This window comes from Pristiophorus japonicus, chromosome 9, assembly GCF_044704955.1.
Source record: "Pristiophorus japonicus isolate sPriJap1 chromosome 9, sPriJap1.hap1, whole genome shotgun sequence".
NCBI lineage: Eukaryota > Metazoa > Chordata > Chondrichthyes > Pristiophoridae > Pristiophorus > Pristiophorus japonicus.
The window spans coordinates 48,096,642-48,116,303 of NC_091985.1; the positions used below are offsets into that span (position 1 = coordinate 48,096,642).

The 19,662-nt window shown below is 49.0% G+C and overlaps 1 protein-coding gene across 1 annotated transcript in view; it reads right to left on the minus strand.

Moving 5' to 3' along the window:
• The window catches only part of epcam (epithelial cell adhesion molecule), an 84,420-nt gene extending 71,609 nt beyond the window's left edge, over positions 1–12,811 (minus strand). Inside the window, exon 1 of the mRNA XM_070889327.1 lies at positions 12,504–12,811. The gene's annotated coding sequence lies outside the window, so the exon portion shown is untranslated. The remainder of the gene's footprint in view (positions 1–12,503) is intronic.
• Positions 12,812–19,662: the final 6,851 nt, after the last annotated feature.

A 19,662-nucleotide genomic window follows, 5' to 3' on the forward strand; every position in this document is an offset into this window, starting at 1 on the left:
GCATACCGGACTTTGTTGTGGACCTTCGGTGCTTGGCCAGCCTCTGTAAGTTCACAGACGCCTGCAGGGGGAAGATGTTACGGGATTTCTTCATTGAGGGCATTGGTCATGCCGGAATTTTTAGGAAGCTAATTGAGACCAAGGACTTGACCTTGGAAGCAGCGGCGTTGATGGCTCAAACCTTCATGGCGAGGGAGGAGGAATCCAAGATCATATACACGCGCAACTCTGCTCCCAATGTGGCGATGGAGCAGGGAGTTAATATGGTAAACGCGACTCAGAACCCCGCAGGCAGGCAAGGGCAATTCGACACCAACCAGGCAGTAACAGACTCTAGGGCGGGTCCTCAACAGAGACAATGGCAGGTTGAATGGACATTTACACCATCACAAGGGACAATACGTCCCGGGATGGTGCTATTGACACCCACTAACAGAGTGCTCAAGAGTAATCAAAGAGACAATCAATCAGAGAGGAATGCCTGGTAACAGCTCTTTTGTTCACAACAATCTCAGCTCATGCTGGAGGTACGGGAGCAAACATGCTGTGAAAACCTACAGGTTTCAACAATTTATCTGCAGAAATTGTAACTTCAGGGGACATTTAGCCAAAATGTGCAGGAAGCCCGCAGTGAGGCTGGTTTACGAAGCAGATGAACCACAGAAGGGTTTGCAAGGCAGGGTTATGCTTGGGACACAGCAATGGACGCTGAAGTTCAGCGGGTTCAGGTGGCAAACATCCACAGCTCATACACAAAGACGCCACCTATGATGATGAGAGTACTGTTAAACGGCATCCCGGTATGCACGGAGCTGGACATAGTAGCCAGCCACTCACTTATGAGTGTCCAACAATTCGAGAAACTATGGCCACTCAGAGTTAGCCGACATAAACTAGAACGCATTGACACGCAATTACGGACGTACACCAAAGAGATCATCCCAGTGCTAGGTAGTGCAATGTTGGTGGTCATACATAATGGATTAGAGAACCGGCTGCCACTCTGGATTGTCCCGGGAAATGGTCCCGCGCTTTTGGGGAGGAGCTGGCTAGCCGAGATAAACTGGAAATGGGGGGATGTGCACACCATTTCATTTGTGGAGCGAAGTTCATGCTCACAGGCCCTACAAAAGTTTGAGTCATTACTTCAACCTGGTGTCAGGATTTTCAAAGGTACCAAAGTGGTAATACGCATCACCCCGGACGCCACACCAGTGCACCACAAAGCCAGAGCTGTGCCGTATGTGATGCGGGAGAAAATTGTGAGCTGGACAGGTTGCTAAGAGAGGGCATAATTTCACCCGTTGAATTCAGCGACTGGGCAAGCCCCATCATCCCTGTCCTAAAAACGGATGGCTCGGTCAGGATCTGTGGCGACTACAAGGCCACCATCAACCGAGTGTCACTACAAGACCAATACCAGCTTCAGAGAGCGGAAGATCTTTTTACCACGCTGACAGGCGGCAAGCTGTTCACCAAGTTGGACCTCACTTCGGCCTACATGACCCAAGAACTGGCCGAAGAATCCAAGCTACTGACCACCATCACCACGCACAAGGGGCTGTTTGTTTACAACAGGTGTCCATTTGGCATTCGTTCAGCAGCCGCTATCTTTCAAAGGAACATGGAAAGCCTGCTCAAATCCATCCCCGGAACAATCGTATTTCAGGACGACATCGTTATCATGGGTCGAGACACCGAGGAACACCTTCACAACCTGGAGGAGGTGCTACGCCGACTGGACCGGGTAGGCCTGCGACTAAAGAAGTCCAGGTGTGTGTTTTTGGCCCCAGAGGTCGAGTTTTTGGGCAGGAGGGTTGCCGCAGACGGGATCCGGCCTACCAAATCCAAAACGGAGGCGATCCGTCGCGCGCCCAGGCCCGTCAACACATTAGAGTAACGTTCATTTCTAGGACTATTGAACTATTTCGGGAACTTTCTGCTGAACTTAAGCACATTGTTGGAGCCGCTACACGTGCTCCTGCGTAAGGGTTGTGATTGGTTTTGGGGGGACTGTCAGGAACGGGCTTTCAATTGGGCGCGGAACCTGCTTTATTCCAATAAGCTGTTAACCCTGTACAACACCTGTAAGAAATTGGTTTTGACATGTGATGCATCATCCTATGGGGTTGGGTGCGTGTTGCAGCAGAGTAATGATGAAGGCCAACTCCAACCTGTAGCTTATGCCTCCAGGTCGCTCTCCCAAGCAGAAAGGGGATATGGGATGGTTGAAAAGGAAGCACTCGCATGTGTCCACGGGGTGAAAAAGATGCACCAGTACCTTTTTGGCAGGTTCGAGTTAGAAACGGACTACAAGCCGTTAACATCCCTGTTGTCCGACAGCAAAGCTGTCAATGCCAATGCGTCAGCTCGCATACAGCGATGGGCTCTCACGCTGCCTGCGTATGACTACACCATACGGCACCGGCCAGGCACCGGAAATTGCGCTGATGCGCTCAGCAGGCTTCCACTGGCCACCACTGAAGGGGCAGTGGAGCAAAGCGCTGAGATGGTCATGGCTGTCGATGCTTTCAACAGCGCAGGCTCCCCCATCACAGCCCGCCAGATCAAAACCTGGACGAACAGAGATCCCCTCCTATCCTTGATTAAGAAATGTGTCCTTACTGGGGATTGGACGCCCGCACACGGAGCATGCCATGAAGAGGTCAGACCATTTCACAGACGGCTGGATGAACTCTCCATCCAAGCTGACTGCCTACTATGGGGCAGCCGGGTAGTCATGCCCCAGAAGGGAAGGGAAGCATTCATCAGGGAACTCCACAGTGAGCACCCAGGCATTGTGCTAATGAAGGCTATTGCCCGGTCACATGTATGGTGGCCGAGAATTGATGCAGACCTGGAACACTGTGTTTGCAGGTGCACGACATGTGCTCAGCTGGGCAATGCCCCCAGGGAGGCCCCACTCAGCCCGTGGCCCTGGCCCACCAAGCCATGGTCACGTATTCACGTAGACTACGCGGGCCCGTTCATGGGAAAAATGTTCCTCATCGTTGTTGATGCGTACTCAAAATAGATCGAGTGCATCATAATGAATTCGTGCACGACATCCGCCACAGTGGAGAGTCTGCGTGCGGTCTTTGCGACCCACGGCTTGCCGGACATCCTGGTTAGCGACAACGGCCCATGTTTCACTAGCTATGAATTCCGGGAGTTCATGTTGGGTGATGGCATCAAACATGTCAGGACGGCACCGTTCAAGCCGGCTTCCAATGGCCAGGCGGAACATGTGGTCCAAATCATAAAACAAGGCATGCTCCGGATTCAAGGACCCTCCTTTCAATGCTGCCTTTCGCGCTTCCTACTGGCCTATAGGTCCCGACCGCATTCGCTCACGGGAGTCCCGCCAGCGGAACTACTCATGAAGCGTACACTTAAAACGCAGCTGTCCCTCATTCATCCAGTCATGTCAGACATTGTTGAGGGCAAGCGCCAGTCCCAAAATGAGTGCCATGACCGTAACTCAAAGGGGAGATGTATAGAAATCGATGACCCTGTATTTGTTCTTAATCACGCTTTGAGGCCCAAGCGGCTTGAGGGTACTGTAATTGGCAAAGAGGGGAATAGGGTCATAGTGGTCAGACTTAACAATGGACAGTAATGCCGCAAGCATCTGGACCAAGTTAAAAAAAAGGTTCAGCATGGACACTGAGGAACCCAAGGAAGATCATGAGATGTTGCCCACATCACCGCCAGTGAACGAGCAACAAGAACATTCAGAAGCATGCACAGTCCCTGCGGCCAGCCCGGACAAGCCGGAATCACCACAGGTGACAAGAGACACATGCCAAGGCTCAACAACCAGAGCTCCAACTGCGGCGCTCCACGAGAGAGCATCAACCGCCTGAAAGACTCAATCTTTGACCCAAAGATGTTGGGGGGGAGGTGATATCATGTATGCAATCTTAATGTAACTGTAACCTTCATGTAACAACACTGTACACTGTATACACCTAAGAAATGCACACCTTGACCACAGGGGGTGAACTTGTGGGAGACATTCCTCACCTGGTCATCAAGGTATATAAAGGGAGGTCCCACGCAGGGTCATCACTCCTTGGTCGTGTGAATAAAGGTACAGGTCACAGAATGACCTTGTCTCCAGTATGTGCCTCGTGTTGATTTACAGTACAGTGTAAGGACACAACAAGAGGAAGAGGAAGAGCAGGAGGAGGAGGGACTGAGCACTGCATCATTGCTTCTCTCACCCGCAGGCACCAGCTCAGATACTGACACAATGCATTCGTTAGAGGTTAGGTTAGTAGAGGGTTCTGCACTGGGTGATGCAGCAGGGACGAGCGGGCTGCAGCAAGGCCAAGAGGAAAGGGAACCTCGGGAGCCATCTCCCCGGAGGGCGAGTTCGCGCGAGTTCTGTTCCATAGGACTCAAATGGGGAGGCATTCACACAAAGGCACACAAGGACACAGCCCTCTGGGGAGATGTGATCGGCAGAGACGGGGTAGGGAAAACCAACTGCAGCGGTACCCTACTCCACAAAATGTCTAGAACATGAACTTGTCATCACCAACACTTTGTTCCGCCAGAGGGACAAGTACAAAGCATCGTGGCAACACCCTCGCTCCAAACACTGGCACCTGCTCGACTATGTCATCGTCCGAGCCAAGGATCGCAAGGATGTGCGCATCACCCGCGCCATAACAGGAGCTGACGACTGCTGGAAGGACCACTGCCTAATCCGATCCATCATTGACATCAGCATAGGACCAAAGCGGCGAGGGCAGAAGTAGTGCCACAAAAAAGTCAATGCTGGGGCACTCAAAGATCCAGCTAAGAGAGCCCAGTACAGTCAGCACCTCACAGCTAACCTGGCGTGCCTTGATGACCCCGGAGACACAGAATGCCCACAGCGCTTGGTCTGCCCTCCAGGCCTCCATAATCAGTGCCTGCAAAGAAACGCTCGGTCACTCAACCAAGAAACACCAGGACTGGTTTGATGAGAATGACCAGGAGATCCAAGAGCTAATAGATCGCAAGTGCAGGGCAATTCTGAGCCTTAAACAACAACCCAACTTGGGAGCAGCAAGGCAGCATTACAGACGGCTTAAGGCCGAGGTCCAATAAAAAACTTGGGACCTAAAGAACAGATGGTGGATGGAGAAAGCGCAGGAGATACAGCAGCTGGCCAACAGCCATGATGTGCGAGGATTCTTCATCGCAGTCAAGGCCACTGATGGTCCAAACTCCCAGGGCCCCACCCCACTGCTGGCCAAGAACGGGGAAACACTCATCAAGGACACTGAGGCAGTCGAGGCCCGCTGGAAGGAGCATTTTGAAGATCTCCTCAATCGAGACGCTGCCTTTGACTCGAGTGTTCTCTACTCCATCCTGCAGCATTCGACCCGCCACCACCTCTGAGACCCCAACACTGCACGAGGTAGAAAGCGCCACAGCTTAAGAACAACAAGGCTACGGGAGCGGATGGAATCCTTGCTGAGGCACTGAAGTATGGCAGAGAGGCACTGTTGGCACGAATACATGACCTCATCTCTCATCTGGAAGGAGGAGAGCATGCCGGGAAATCGTAGTGAACGTGACCATCTTTAAAAAAGGGGACAAGTCCGACTGTGGCAACTACAGAGGAATCTCCCTGTTGTCAGCCACTGGGAAAGTCGTCACTAGCGTCCTCCTCAACCGTCTTCTCCCTGTGGCTGAGGAGCTCCTCCCGGAATCACAGTGCAGATTTCGTCCCTTACGGGGCACAACAGACATGATTTTTACAGCACGATAGCTGCAGGAAAAATGCAGGGAACAGCACCAGCCCTTATTCATGGCCTTCATCGACCTTACAAAGGCCTTTGACACTGTCAACCGCGAGGGTCTATTGAGCGTCCTCCTCTGTTTCGGATGCCCCCAAAAGTTCATCATCATCCTCCGCCTACTCCATGACGACATGCAGGCCATGATCCTTACCAACGCATCCATCACAGTCCCAATCTACGTCCGGACCGGGGTCAAACAGGGCTGCGTCACCGCCCCAACCCTCTTCTTAATCTTCCTCGCTGCCATGTTCCACCTCACAGTCAGTCAACTGGGGAGTGGAACTAAACTACAGAACCAGTGGGAACCTGTTCAACCTTCGTCGTCTCCAGGCCAGGTCCAAGTCCACCCCAACCTCTCGTCGAACTACAGAACGCGGACGACGCCTGCATCTGCGCACATACAGAGGCTGAACTCCAAGTTATAGTCAACGTATTTACAGAGGCGTACGAAAACATGGGCCTTACGCTAAACATCCGTAAGACAAAGGTCCTCCACCAACCTGTCCCCGCTGCATAGCACTGGCCCCAATCATCAAGATCCACGGCATGGCCTTGGACAACGTGGACCATTTCCCATACCTCGGGAGCCTCTTATCAACAAGAGCAGACATTGATGATGAGATTGAACACCGCCTCCAATGCGCCAGTGCAGCCTTCAGCCGCCTGAGGAAAAGTGTGTTTGAAGACCAGGTCCTCAAATCTGCCACCAAGTTCATGGTCTACAGGGCTGTAGTAATACCCACCCTCCTGTATGGCTCAGAGACATGTACAGTAGACACCTCAAGTCACTGGAGAAATACCACCAACCATGTCTCCGCAAGATCCTGCAAATCCCCTGGACCAGGCCAACATCCCCAGCATTGAAGCACTGACCACACTTGATCAGCTCCACTGGGCAGGCCACATTGTTCGCATGCCAGACACGCGACTCCCAAAGCAAGCGCTCTACTCGCAACTCCTTCACGGCAAACGAGCCAAAGATGGGCAGAGGAAATGTTACAAGGACACCCTCAAAGCCTTGCTGATAAAGTGCAACATTCCCACTGACACCTGGGAGTCCCTGGCCAAAGACCGTTCTAAGTGGAGGAAGTGCATCCGGGAAGCCGCTGAGCACCTGGAGTCTCATCGCCGAGAGCATGGGGTTCATTTTGCAGCCTTTTCAGAAAGTGCTGCTCGGCAACCTAATTAATTTCTTGAAAAGTCATAAAGAATTAAATTTGGAGAGATTGTTTAAATTCCTCTTCTAATTTTATACTTTATTATAATTATATCACAGTTATTGGGAAAGACTGTCATTTTTAGCTTTGTAATATATTTGATAAAACATGAATTTTAGAAATTCCTGTTCTTCAGATTTGTGCTTTGGATATAATGGGCTGGAATTTGGCCGACTTTGCGACCGGGTTTTCGCCGCGATTTGACCCTCTGCAGCGAAAACCCGGTCAGCGGGATCCTCAGTGACCCCTTCACGGTGGCGCTTCCACGTACCGCCGGGGAAAAGTGTGCCGACATGCAACAACGCAGATTGCATTTGCTTCACACTTTCGGCTCTCTCTTGACCCATGCGCCACGCCCAGAATACCGACAGAGTTTGTTATCATTGGAACAGAGGAGGCTGAGGGGAGACCTCATTGAGGTGTATACAATTATGAGGGGCCTACATATAGTGGATAGAAATGGCCTATTTCCCTTAGCAGAGGGGTCAACAACCAGGGGGCATCAGTTTAAAGTAATTGGTAGAAGGTTTAGAGGTGATTTGAGGGGAAACGTCTTCATGCAGAGAGTTGTGGGGGTCTGGAACTCACTGCGTGAAAGGGTGGTAGAGGCAGAAACCCTCACCACATTTTTAAACGTTTTGGATGTGCACCTGAAGTGCTGTAACTTGCAGGGTTATGGACCTAGAGCTGCAAAGTGGGATTAGGCTGCATATCCTCTTGTTGGCCGGCATGGACATGATGGGCTGGAATGGCCTTCTTCCGTGCTGTAAACTTCTATGATTAAGCGCAGGCAACGGAAAGAGCGTGCGGCAAACCAGTTCCACCCACCCTTTCCCACAACGACTATCTGTCCCACCTGTGACAGGGACTGTGGTTCTCGTATTGGACTGTTCAGCCACCTAAGGACTAATTTTTAGAGTGGAAGCAAGTCTTCCTCGATTCTGGGGGACTGCCTATGATGATGATGATGATGGCCATGCACACTGTCATCATAGATGCAATGGCACGGATGCCTGAGAGCCTCTCAGCAGTGGTATGGAGTGTGGTGGTGTCTACCTCCAGCATTGCACAGAGCTCTGTGCACACCATGGATCACATCACTGCCAGTTTGCAGATGATGGAGGACTCCAAGAGACACCGTGCGGATCCAGACCTCATGACGCGTGTCATAGGTGATGTGGCTGCTTCCATTGCAGCACAGGCGGAAGCAACTCAACGTCTTAGTGCTGTAATGCAGACAATGGTTGATGGCATGGAAGCTCAGACTGCTCGCATGCAGTCTCAGCTGGATGCCACATGTACTCACCACCGCCACTCTGCTATTGCACTTGTTGCTGGTGGTCATCCAGCCCGCCCAGACTGTGGCCGCCCAGCCAAAATTTGACACTGAGCCACATAAGGAGATATTAGGACAGGTGACCAAAAACATTGTCAAAGAGGTAGGTTTCAAGGAGTGTCTTAAAGGAGGAGGGAGAATTAAGGAGGGAATTCTTGTGCTTGGGGTTGAGACAGCTGAGGGCACGGCTGCCACTGGTGGGTGAAGAAAATTGGAGACACGCAAGAGGCCAGAATTGAAGGAATGCAGATTTCTCAAAGAGTTGTAGGGTTGGAGGAGAATATAGTGATAGAGAGGGGTGTAGGATTTGAACACAAGGATGAGAATTTTAAATTTGAGGTATTCCTGATCTGGGAGTCATGTAGGTCAGCAAGCACAGAGTCAGGATACGGGCAGCAAAGTTTTGGATGAGCTCAAGTTTACGGAGGGTGGAAGATGGAGACCAGTCACAAGAGCATTGGAATAGTCGAGTCTGGAAGTAACAAACACATGGATGAGTGTCACATCAGCAGCTGAGGCGGGGTGATATTACGGAGGTGGAAATGGACGGTCTTGGTGATGGAGAGCATATGGAGTTCAAGCTCAATTCAGGATCAAATAGGACGGCCAAGGTTGCAGACAGTCTGATTCAGCCTTAGACAGTTGTCAAAGAGAGGGATGGAGTTAGTGGGTAGGAAACGGAATTTGTGGCAGGGGCTGAAGACAATGGCTTCAGTCTTCCCAATATTTGGAGGAAATTTCTGCTCATCCAATACTGGATGTTGGACAAGCAGCGTGATGAATCATTGGCAGTGGAGTGGTCGAGAGAGGTGGTGGTGAAGTAGAGCTGCGTGGTATCAGCCTACATGTGGAATCTGATGTTGCGTTTGCAGATGATGTTACCTAGGGGCAATATGTATATGGCAAAAAGGAGGGGGCCAAGAATGGATCCATGGAGTCTCCAGAGGTAATGGTGTGGGAAGGGAAGAGAGGCTGTTTCAGGAAATTCTCTGGCTACGACTGGATAGGTAAGAATGGAACCAGGTGAGGGCAGTCCAGCTCAGCTGGACAATGGAGGAAAGATGTTGGAGAGGGATGATGTGGTCAACCATCTCAAAGGCTGCAGACATGTCGGGAAGGATGTGCACCATGATCATAGTCACATAGGGTATCAATTGTGACATTGATAAGGCATGTATCAATGCAATGGCAGGGGCGGAAACCTGATTGGAGAGGTGGAAACATGGAGTTGTGGGAAAGATGGGCACAGATTTGGGAGGTGACAACACATTCGAGAACTTTGGAAATGAAAGGGAAGTTGGAGATGGGGTGATAGTTTGTAAGGACAGTAGTGCCAAGGGTGGTTTTTTTGAGCAGGGGGATGATAACAGTAGATTTGAAAGTGGGGGAGAACTACCAGAGGAGATGTAACCATTAACATTATTAGCTAACATGAGGACAGGAAGGAAAGTTGCATAGTCAGCAATTTAGTGGAAATAGGGTCAAGAGAGCAAGAGGTTGGTCTGATGGATAGGATGAGCTTGGGTAAGGCATGAGGGGAGATAGGAGAGAAACAAGAGGAAGATACGAGCTCAGGGCTAGGGAAGAGGGACCCTTAGGGGAAGTTTAGGTTGGTGGGTTAGGGAAAGGGAGGGATACGACAAAGGCAGCTGAACAGATGGTCTCAATCTTAGTGGCAAAGAAGTCCATGGGCTCCTCGCACTTGTTGATGGTGAGGGTGGAGGGGACAGGGGAGAGGGGTTTAAGAAGACTGTTGGTAGTAGAGAAGAGATGCCGGAAGTTATCTTTGCATTCCAGGATGATCCTGGAGTAATGAATAGTTTTAGCAGAGGAGGGAAGGACACGATAGTGCTTAAGTCCAACCAGGTCTGCCGATGAATGGCTAAACTATTTTCCGCCATAAATGTTCAAGTCTGCATTCCTTGAAATTAAGGGAGCGATGCCAGAGGAATAGGAGGATAGACCAACGTGAGATTTGGTGTTAAGGACCACATCTCCACCGGGACATGTGGTGAAATGAGGGAATGATCAGCCATGATCTTATTGAATGGTGGTGCAGGCTCGAAGAGCCGAATGGCCTACTCCTGCACCTATTTTCTATGATTCTATGTTTCTATGGAAGCTATAGCCAGGCGGGGAGGTTTCAGTAATGGGCAAGATGCCATCACGCATGAGGCAAGTTTCTGTCAAGGCCACGATGCAATCTTCCACACTAAGCTCGTGGATGGCAAGGACCTGGTTCAAAAGTGAACTGACATTCTGGAGGTAATGCAGAGAGGGTTGGTGACAGTTTATTCGTTGGCAAAGTCCACAGGATCAGCAGTGCAAGGGGTGAATGTGACGGGAAGGAGGTTGGCAAGATTAGCCCTCAGCTGGCGTGCCGAGCGGCAAGGTCGGCGAGAGCATAGGATGGGGAAGTTGGGGATGCTGCTCATAAGGAGTCAGTGACGAGTGCCTTGATGGGCCCTTCGGAGGATGCCGAGCGAGGCACAGAGGGAAGCTGTGGGCTTATCAAAGAGGGAGTTAAGCCTGTGATGGTGCCAGAAGAGTGGGAAGGTCGAGGAGTGCTGTAGGGTTGGGGTAGGGATTTGCAGGGGGGCAGAGTACCCGTGAGGGGAGAAATCAAAAGAGGCATGATGACAGGAGAGCAGGGCCTAAGAGGTGTGAATAGAAAAGAAGAAAAAGGGGAAATAGAAGTCACGAGTTTGAGTCCGGAACAGCAGCCAAATTGTGCAACACTCAGCCTTCAAGGATTGGCAAAAATGAGGATATGTCCTGGTAGTAAACAGAGAATAGAGAGAAAACAATAGGAGAGAGTCCAAAGTTAAAGTCAGAGGTCCTGTGGTGGGATGAAGTAGAAAATGTGGCGATAGCTTGGAGCATCAGCAAACTGATGTCCAGGTTCCGAAGTGTAGGGTATATGTTTTTCACTCTACTCTGATTCTTAAACCTCGGAACTTATAGTGGGAAAGGACAACACGTGGCACAAAATTTAGGCTTAACTAGTGTCAGTTTTATTACGCAACAAAAACCTACGAAAACCTCAGGACTAGACTTCTTAGAGAAATTGATTTAAGACATACAATCACCAGCCCTGGCTGTAGCTATTGTAAGTTCGTGGTTATTGATTCCGTGACCTGTTGGTTCTTCTTCTGGCCATTCTCTGCAGTGCTGTTTTTTTCATGTCCTTCTGTCTCTCTGTTTGTCCTTCTTCCTTCGTTGTTCCTCCTGCTTCTATTCCTTCCTCGTTTCCGTGCCCGCTTGTGTTTCTGTGTTCATCCATAGTATGAATAAGTTTCCTGCTGGGCCGGGGTCCGATTAATGCACCTGGATCGATGCGGTGATTTGTTTAACTGGCTGTGGTGAGGAGTTTGAATGGCTACTAATTTGCACACAGAGTCGACAGTGCAAAAGATAACTCCTTATCCTTAATGCCCCGTTATCCAAAAATGTGCATTTCGTAGGTCCTTTGAAGTGCTGGTATTCTTGCAGACTTGTAGTCTCTGGGGTATCAATGTCTTTGTCTGTATGCATAACCAAATTTCGTCCTTGACCACAGAGATCGCTTTTAATGGGTGATGAATCACCACTTGCCTCAGGCTGGCACCTGTTCCCTTCCCAGGTAGTCCAACAGTTTGTTTTACTTCAAAATAGTTTGTTTGTGGCCTCTTCCTGTGCTTTGTTCCAAGAAAAATAGGTATATCTTACAGAAGGTGGCATGAATGGGTGCCAGGTAGAGGAGGTGCCCAAGAAAGGCTAGGTGGAAACAAGGGTGATAGAAGTAATGGGCTTGGGTCCAGAGCGGCAGCTAAAATGCACATCCAAAATGGACAAAAGGAAATTCAGATCACATAGGCGTGGCAAAGATTTGGAGACATGTCCTTGACGTAAACAGGGGAACTTCCCCTTACTCCAGGTGCCTTGTATCTGATGGATGAAAAACTGTTAGTCAGTACACTCAGTACATTAATGTTGCAATAAAATGATACAATATCTAACTAACCAACTGTCAGACACAGGTGCAAACTTTCACTGGATCAACAACTATGTCTCGGGACAAAAGCATTCCACAAAGCATGGCTCACAAATTCAACAGAAGTTATCCTTTTAAAAGTGAGTCTCTCTCTGCGGGTTTAGTGGGCAAAAGATTACCTGGTTTGTGCTGACTCCCTGATGTTTTCCTGGGTAAAGGTACCAATTCCTGATCTACGTTGATTCCCTGATGTTTTCCTGGGTAAAGGCACTGATTCTTGGGCTGTCCTGATTCCTGATGTTTTTGTTTCGAGTCATGAATTTATCAAAGGCCCCCAATAACACAAACCTGACAACACAGAGCAGACACTAGCAAAGCTCCCTCCAAACAAAGCAACACTGACTCTAAAATACCATCACTCACACAGCCGAATGGAGCAAGATGCACTTAAAGCAGCCCACTTGATTGGCACACCATCCACCACCTAAAAAAAACATTCACTCCCTCCACCAGTGGCACACCATCTATAAGATGCACTGCTGCAACTTGCCACAGCTTCTTTGGCAGCACCTTCCAAACCCGCAAACTCTACCATCTAGTAGGACAAGGGCAACAGGAGAATGGGAACACCCTCACCATCAAGTTCCCCTCAAGTTGCACACTATCCTGACTTGGAAATATATCGCTGTTCCTTCATCATTGCTGGGTCAAAATCCTGGAACTCCTTACCTAACAGCACTGTGGGAGAATCTTCACTACACAAACTGCAGCAGTTCAAGGCGGCGGCTCACCACCACCTTCTCGAGGGAATTAGGGATGGGCAATAAGTGCTGGGCCACATCCTGTGATTGAATTAAAAAAATGCATCTGCCATTATACCACCAACTATACCTGCAGATCATGGCAATCTACCTGCCAATGACTGACAATTGTTTCTGCAACCTCCAGATCACCAGGGATGCATATGCAGAATTTGTTACCTGTTGCAAGGACATCTCCAGCCAATCTGAAAGAGACACGACATTACCAGTGACAGTTAAGGTCAATAACATTCTCATTTTTTGTGCCTTCAGTTCATTCTAAGTTAGCATTGCTCTATCAGCTAATGTACTGTCCACATGAATATGAGGTGATCAGCATTACCAACCGTTTTCTCTTTCTCACTAAAGAGCAACAGTAGCATGATATGGCAGCATACTGCTCCATTTGACAAAGGACAGGGGTCATTGATAGCAGCCATGTGCTATCACGAGTTGTTCCTCTTCAGTTGTGCTCTGTGTTTACATCATCATGCTCACCAACTGCATCCTCCAAAATGTGTGTAGTGGTGTCTGTGATATATTCTTACATCATCACTAAGAAGCACACACACACAAGATGTCTCTTAACAGAAACTGTCATCATGTGACCTTGCCACATGATCCTTTATTATTTACATTTGTAGTTGCAGTACATCAGTAGTCCCTCCTTATTGAAGAAGTACTCATAACAAAATAATCATTAAACATAACTTGCATGGTATACACAACAAAAGATATGGGGGCCGAAATTGCCCCTTTCCTTAAGGCCTCTTAACACAGGAAATCGGCGGCTACGCTGCGGAGTGCAATGGCCATCGACTTTTCATGTAATGGCTGCCATTATCAAAATTCCGCTCCTGCGGTATCCCGGCGGTGACCCACTCTCACTCCTACCGCTCCACTGCTGCCGATCCGTCACAGTGCGCACCGTTGATGATCCACTCCGCTGTGAAAATTTTTCTCCTGCCGGGCGGTGCCAAAATCTACTTTTTCCTGATGGGGCAGTGAGGCTGTGGCTTTCTGCAATGGCGATATGGCTCCCATTTTGACCCCATGGATTTATTTTTCCATATTTACAAATCAAACTTAACCACTGGTTTTCTGTTTCGAAGAGGATATCTTCACTCTTGAACAGAACTTTCCAAACTTGGTGTTGAACTTAGACTCATTCTAGGCTGAGCCTGAGGAGAGTTTTTCTCCAAGGGGAGCCCTTGATCTACATTTGAACTCTCTACAACTTCAGACTGTTTGTCTGCCTGATTTGGATTTAGAATTAAATTCTGACTTTCTCTTGGACTTGTTTTGCGTACATCTGATGTTAGATTTGCTACTGGTACTCTACTTGTAATAAGACTATCTGACTCATCAGAAATAATTGAATCATTCCAACTTTCAATTCTTTCCACATCTGTAGGTAAAATATGATCAATGTCAACAAACCTAACCTTTCCATGATCAACCATCTTGACCAAATATGTGCGAGGGCCACATATCTTCACTACTCTTCCTGGTAACCACTTTAACCATTTACAGTGTTCGTTCTTCACACTAACCTTCTGATTCAATTTCACACTTCTCTCTCTTACTCTACCTCTATCATGACTCCCTTTCTGTCTTGATTGTGCCAATGAGAACCTGGTTCGTGGCTGTTGTTTGAAAAACGACTCTACTGCTGTTCTACCAGTAGTTGTATGAGGAGTATTATTATAAGTAATCAGAAAGTTTGCCAGTTTGTGATCCAATGACAACTGCTGTTTCCTTGGATTTGGATCCAACATTTGCTTGATGAGGACACATTTTACAATTTGTACTGTGCACTCTGCTGCACCATTTGAAGTAGAGTGGTACGGTGGAATCTTGGTATATTTCACACTGTTTCTGCTCATGAACTGTCCAAATTCTTCTGAACAAAATTGTGGCCCATTATCAGACACAATTTCTTCTGGGAGGCCATATGAAGTAAACAATCTTCACAAATTGTCTAGTGTTTTACTTGTTATTATTTTCCACATCGGAAACACCTCTACCCACTTCGAATGGCTATCAATCACAATGAACAATTGCTATCCTACTATCCAGCAAAATCTAGATGTAACCTTTGTCACACCCTAGGAGGCCCTTTCCATGGCTGTAATGATACTGATGGTGGTTTCTTGCTTACCGATTGACATGTTGTACACTGACAACGATGTATTCTATGGGCTCGATTTTACACTTTTGTGCAGATCACCCAAAAATGGGCATTATTTCCAGCGTGGGCGGTAAAAATGGGTTTTCAGACCGGCAGTTTGTCGCCCATTCTCAAAGCCCCTCGTTTCCATTTTTTAAATTGGCCGTTACCGCAAGTGATATGAAATGGGCGGTAGCGTTAAATCTCTCTGACCTTCTGCCGTAAAGTGTCGCCGTCCTTAGTAACGGCATGGCAACACTCGATTCCCGCGATTCAGGAGGTCAAGGGTCTTCATGACATTCCCAGAAGAGGAGAAAGCTGAGAGGGAGTGAAGGCATGTGTGGGTGTGGTGTGGCTGTTTTGGGAGGAAGGAGGGAGATTTTCGAGCTTTAAGCAATTGGGGGAAAAAAAAATTAGCTGTTACCAGCCAGATATTTGGCCGAATTTGGTGCCTATAATGGAGGGAGAGGAGGAGGCAACACAGCACACTGTGGAGACTATAATGGCGAGAGCAGAAGTCTGGGAGAGGAGCACATTGGAGGGCACAAAAGAGCGAGGAGGATCTCGGATGAGGCAAATGCCTCACTCGTGCAGGAGGTCGAGTTATGATGGGGCGATTTGACACAGGGAGGGCGTAGGAAGCCCACCCCAAAGGCCTACCAGAAGATTTGGGCTGAGATAGCAGAGGTGATCTCGTCGGCGACCAATGAGGTGCGTGAGGGCAACTAATGCCGCAAACAATGGAACAACCTTGTCGGATCCGCAAGAGTAAGTATTACATTTATTTACATGTACTTATATAACTTGATTTGTAAGTCATGAGTGACTATCATCAGATATGAGGTCTTTCACTTTTACTGGGAATATTGTACTCAAAGCCTGCGGCCACAGTGTACGTCTGTCGGTAAAGAATGATAATCATCATGATTACATCTGTCGGTTATGTGTTGTATCAGTCCCTAGCAATGATATCACGCAATGATCTCATGCCATGTCATCCTGTTATTTTTTACAGAAGAAGCTATCGACGATAAGGTCCGTGCAGAGGCGAACTGGTGGGTGGCCACCAGTCCCCAGCGACATCACTGAGATGGAGGAGTGGATGCTCACACTCATGGGGAAGCACTCCCGGATGGCCACACAAGCATCTTCAGACCCTGAAGTGATGTGACGTGAGTAAAGTTTACACCATTGCGTGATGTAATAGATGCCACACCCACTCATCCGAACAATAATATATGATAGATGATTTCTAAAATTGTCCAATAAATAATGCTGGTCTAATGAAAATCATTGCAATGCAGAATGTGTTGATGGTTATGAAATGTGATGTCTGTGATGATTTTGATAGCGGTGGTGCTCTTGTCATGCATATGCTGTGTGTAGCACTGGAATCAGCTTGTGACTCCAGCGCCCCCTTCTCCTCCAATAACCTCATTTGTGTTTTGCAGCTCAGCCAGCAGCGCAGCCCCAGGCAAGACCAGAGAGGCCAGAAGGTGGGGGTACGGGGCCGGACTCGCTGGGTGATCCAACATCTGGTGCTGAGGAGCTCCGATTCTCGCCCGTCAATCCGCTGGGTCTGTTCTCCACGGATGAAAGCGCGGACTTTGAGGAACCTGCATTGCCATGCTCCAGAAGCCATTCCATTCCTAGGCCATCTAGTGCTCTTCCGGCCATTCCCGCCTCCACTCTGGAGGTACCGGGCCCAAGCACCTCACCACAGGGCACCCCATTTGTCCCCAGGACGGCGACGACCTCGTGGAGGTTTCGTGAACGCGGCAGTTCTGTTCCACAAACACCACGAGAGCGGAGAGATGGTACAGTTGTCCAGGAGGACTGTAGACATTGGTGACCAGATCCTCAATGCATCTGGGGGGCATATCCCGACAGCTGGCTACCATGACCAGGTACGTTCCGCGGATAGCGGAGGCCCTGAAGGCGATAGCCATGAACACTACTGGCAGTCCTCCCAGTGGTCCCAGAGCGCGACACTCCATCCCTAAGTTCCGCATCCCCACCGCCAACGACAGATGAGAGGCAGGACCAAGATCCTGCTTCTGGATCCGAGAATGTTCCCACCTCGGCACCCCCCGCTCCTGTACCCGTGCAACCACCGCCTCTGCGTTCATCCCCCCCAATGAGGCACCACCTAAGGAACTCTTCGGCCAGGTGGCGTGGAGCGAGGAGGGGAAGGGGTAGAGGTGGGGAGAGGAAAGAAAGTGAGGTGCATGTCTGCAGGTGATGGCTGTGTTATATCTCCATCTGGGTGTATGCAATTTGTTGTAATGTTATGGGGGGAGGGGGCCACCCTCCTGCTTTGCATTTGTATTCTGTGTTGCTGGACATGTTGACTATTTGATTGATGTCAATGGTCGAAAAAGTGGGGTGGGGGTGGAGTGTTTTTGCCCGTGATACTTATGATTTCAGACCAATGGTCGTATAAAATGTTTTTTATTCAACATAACCTTGTTGTGCATTGTCTCAGATAGCTAGACCGTTACACACTAGTGATTCCTTAACATGAAAGGGTTAAATAAAAGTTAACTTGAATCAACTTAAATTTTAACTGGCACCAAGGTGATGCCCACCATTGATGTCTGAGCTGCACACACACAGCAGTGCGTCAGCATTGTTAATCACAGCAACGTTCTTTCAGGCAAATTGTTCAGTTATGAGCTCCTGACGCAAGAGTCTTGCAGTTATGTAGCCACCACGGGCCCTTTCCTGCGGTCTGGAGGGCGCGTGGGCATGGTTGCATAGTCAGCCTGATTGTATGGCCCTAGCTCAGCGTCCAGCCCCTCGTCCTCCTCTTCCTCTCTCTCCTGAGGTGGACCATCAGTCCCTTCTGGCAATTCTTGTCCCCTCTTGATAGCCAGGTTGTGCCGCATTGAGCACACTAACCACAAATTTAGCTACTTGCTCAGAGTTGTATTGTAGCTCCCCTCCTGAGTGCTCCAGGCATCCAAAGCGCTGCTTAAGCACAATTATGTTTTTCTGGACAACATTGCATGTGTCTCTGGTTGTATCGCTTCTCAGCCTCGGTGTGGGTGTCATGCACGGGGATCATCAGCCAGGTGGCTAGGCCATATCGGTTGTCACCAAGCATCCAGCATTGTCCTTGTGGCTCACTCTTAAACATGTCAGAGACAGCGCTCTCACGCAGGATGTGAGCATCATCGAAGCTGCCCAGACATTTGGCATTCACTGCTATAATTATCTGGTTGTGGTTGACAACTAGTTGGACCTTCAGGGAGTGAAATCCTTTTCTGTTACGATAAAGCTCTGGATCCTGAGAAGGTGCCCGCATCGTGATGTGAGTGCACTGTATTGCTCCCTGCACCCTGGGGAACTTAGCTATGCGGTAGAATGCTCCAGCGCTGTCAGTCTGAGCTGCCGTATTCATGGGGAAGCTGATAAAGTCCATCCCACGCACAAACAGGGCCTCCGTGACCTGTCTAATGCAGCGATGGGTCACACGGTGAGATAGAGGGAAAATCTCGACCGCAGAGGCTCGAAAGGAACCGGACGCGTAGAAAGACAGTGCCGCGGTGACTTTGACCTCGACCGACACCGATGTCCTGATAGAAGGCTGCATATCTAGCCTGATGAACACGCATATTTCATTGATCACCACCTTGTGGAAGCGCAGTCTCCGAAGGCAGGTGTGCTCGGACATGTTGAGGTAAGACCTCTTCTCTCTGTAAGTGCGTGGTGTGTAGTCTGGACCTCCTCCTCATTCTGGCACATCTTAAATTGGGCACATAATGATGTGCATTAGACGTTGAGCCATTTATACTCTGCAGCATCTGCGTATTAATCGATGCATGCTGAGAAATGGCTGGCCCCATTCCAATGAAAGTATAATAGCGATTGATCAGAAGCAATAATTTCTACACTAAAATACACCTACAGTAAACCCCAATCGTCCAGATTCTGAAAAGATGTCTGTTGAGATGGTCACTTCATCTGAGAAGAACTCCAGAGTCAATCCAAACTCCCCCGAAGTTGAAGCAGCCTTTTGAATGAAGCGATCTGCGATTTGAAAAATGGCGCCCACACCGCTGTGATTCGTTCAGAACAGTTTCACTTTTTCAGAGCGGTGTTTTGGGCGAGCGATATTGTGGCGATATATGTGCGAGATGGTGAAAGTGATGCTGGGTGATCTCCTGGGCGTTAGTTTTGGCAAATGTGATCTTTACCACAAAATAAAGTGGGCAGTCAGTATTATTGAATCTCGGCGTCAATCTCGGAAAGAAACGCTGGGCGATATTATGGGCGTTGGTTTCGCCCATTTTCTGATGGTTCCTCCCCAAAAAAGTGGACGGGTAGTATTATTTTTTCCCGGCATTACCTACATGGAGAAAGTAA